Here is a 2,686-nt window from a genome sequence, read left to right as displayed (position 1 = left end):
CCCCCCCCCCCCCCCCCCGTCCCCCGTGTCTTACCCGTTTCGATTTTCGCTGCCGTTTTAAATTACATGTACATGTATTTGATTTATAATAATTTTTTGGGTTCCAATGCGGTCGCGCCCCCTTTAACATTTCGCGAACGACTTGAATTCGTGGATTTCTTGAAAACTTGCGGGAACAGCAAATCAAGTTGTACACTGCAAAAAGCAACAACAAAAAACGATAGTTGTCAGTGGCCAGTGGGGTGTGTCCTTGACAACACACGATAATCCTTATTCAAAACCGGTCGCTGCACATTGGCCACCAGCAACAACGGTGTATGTATTGCCAATTTTTGTGAGATCGTGTATTATTCTGGCATTATTTATTAAAGGGGGTCAATAAAATGGAACTTATTATCTTATCTTTGTTTCTATTTTTATTTAGTTGCGATTGGAGTGGCAGTCAAAAGCAATACATGACTTATTAATAATATTAACCCCTTCAAATTGACTACTTTGACTCCCCATAGGCTGGAAATTTGCAGGAACTGCAAGAAAATCACAGATGACCTCCCTTGTTGGCAATAAGTGCCATTAGTGCTGTTGAATGAAGTCAAATATATAACAAAGTAGGCCGATATATTTTCTTGAAGGGAAAGGAATGGACTTTCCAATTAGACTAGTTGCAGGTTGTATTTGGAAGGAGAAAGATTTTGAGAGAGTAAAAATTTGCCTTATAAAACTAATATAGAAGGAGAAAAAAATCTTACCTTGCTCACAAGTATAGGAAGACTGTAACTGGTACATGTAATCCACTAGTACGACATTCTGCATACTGCCGGACCTCGTTGTAGCCCCATTTATACTTACAGCCCCGCTTACCGCCAGGTTTGACCAATGTACGGAGGAGAACTACGCCGTTTTTCGCCAATTGTCTGAGTTGAATGTAAATTTGCCCCGCAGTGCCTCCAGCGAATTGGCTACCAGAAGCACACACAACACGGCGTAGGCACCTGCACTGTAGGTGCTAGATCAGCTTTCCAACACACGTCTCTGCATGCTTGGCCTTTTTCTAGGTGTTTGTCGATTTTCTGTTGATTAGCGCTGATTGTGAAACGTTATTACTTGACAGCTTAGGCCAATATTAAAATTTTAAAAACAAAACAAATCGGAATGAAGTTTTAAAGTCTCCTGGAGACACTTCCAAAGGAGCTGCACCAACTCGGCCTGAGAACAAAATATCTCGCGTCGCTAAGTAGGCTACTCTGGTATTAGCCCAATGACCTATAAAGACTGGCAGGCGTTATTTAAAAAACAAAACCCTACGTCTATAGGGTCCTTGAAACATATAATAATATACAGCATAGTTTCTGACCCTGGCTGCCTTCAATTTGAATTAGCTTAATTAAAGTTTAGCAAACAACCGGTCCGGGCGTGGAACGTCAGTGGAGATACAAGCGCGTCAGTCACCCCCCCCCCCCCCCCTCCAAACTTCCCTCATACTGTTCATTATTAAAACAATAGCCCTTCCTCTCAGCTCTCGAATAAAAAAAGGGGAAGGGGGGGGGGGGCCCAGTGGTCCAAAAATAATAAACTGGGGGGGAGGGGGGGGGGATAAAAAGGGGGGAGGTGGCACATTCAACCTCATACCTCATACTCCTGTACTAGTAGGAACAAATCTGTTTCATAATAAGGAGCGGGGGTGCGCAAAAAACCCTGAAAAATAATAAGGGGGGAGGGGGGGGGCGTTTGTTCTATACCTTAGTAGAGTAGGTTATACACAGCAACACAACTTGTTCGGCAAACAATGCGCCATAGATGCCTCAGGCGTGCGTTTGAACAAATCGGCGCTTTTGCACAATGTATGTTTGATTGGTAGATCTAGAGTGCAGTGTATTTTCCTGAAATGTTTCCAGCAATTCTTCGGTAGGCTATAGCATCAAAGAAACGAAAACGCCTCTCATTTGACACTAAACTACTTTTGAAGGAAGAAGTCGAAAAGGGGCAAAAAGCAGGCATTGCAGGGTAACCTACCACTTGTTACTTCCCTTTGTCCATTGCTTGGTTCATGTTGGCCTAGGCCCAATTATTTAAACACAAAAAAGGCTTTCCCTGGGAACAGCGGCTGCTGACCTCGTCATTTTACTGGGAACAACGACTAGTATTTCACTAGAATTTCATTTCTTTGTTGCAGTTTATCTCAGCGTAATCTGCAACAGCATATTATAGCCGAGCTGTAGCCAGGCTAGATAAAGTATAAAAATTTAGTTGCATCTTGATTTAAACTGTTTGAAAAATGATAAGTTCTTCACACGCCCTCTCTTAATAATGTGTCTCTATAGTTGCTGGACTGAATCGTCCACAAACGTTTGCACAACACAACGGGTGACCCTGATACACGACTTCAGATTCAAAATTTAAACTGACAAGCAAAAACAAAGTTTGTTAAACTTTAAATGTATGGCATCAAATCAGGCTCTTCACAAGGCGCTGTGCTAATTTTGATACGCTGATTCCGAAAATGAAATCAATTTTTAGCCGCGATAATTATCTTAAAAATCGTGCAGCATAGTTTAATCCCGCGCGGCGGCAAACTTCGAAGGGATTTTGCGTCACAGCTTGTCTCAGTGAATCTTAAATTTCCTCCGGGCAACAAATAGTTCATCAGTCGGAGAAGCTGATTATGAACTCGACCCCCACCCCCCCC

This window comes from Aplysia californica, unplaced genomic scaffold, assembly GCF_000002075.1.
Source record: "Aplysia californica isolate F4 #8 unplaced genomic scaffold, AplCal3.0 scaffold00292, whole genome shotgun sequence".
In the NCBI taxonomy this organism is placed as follows: domain Eukaryota; kingdom Metazoa; phylum Mollusca; class Gastropoda; order Aplysiida; family Aplysiidae; genus Aplysia; species Aplysia californica.
This window is presented reverse-complemented; position numbering follows the sequence as displayed.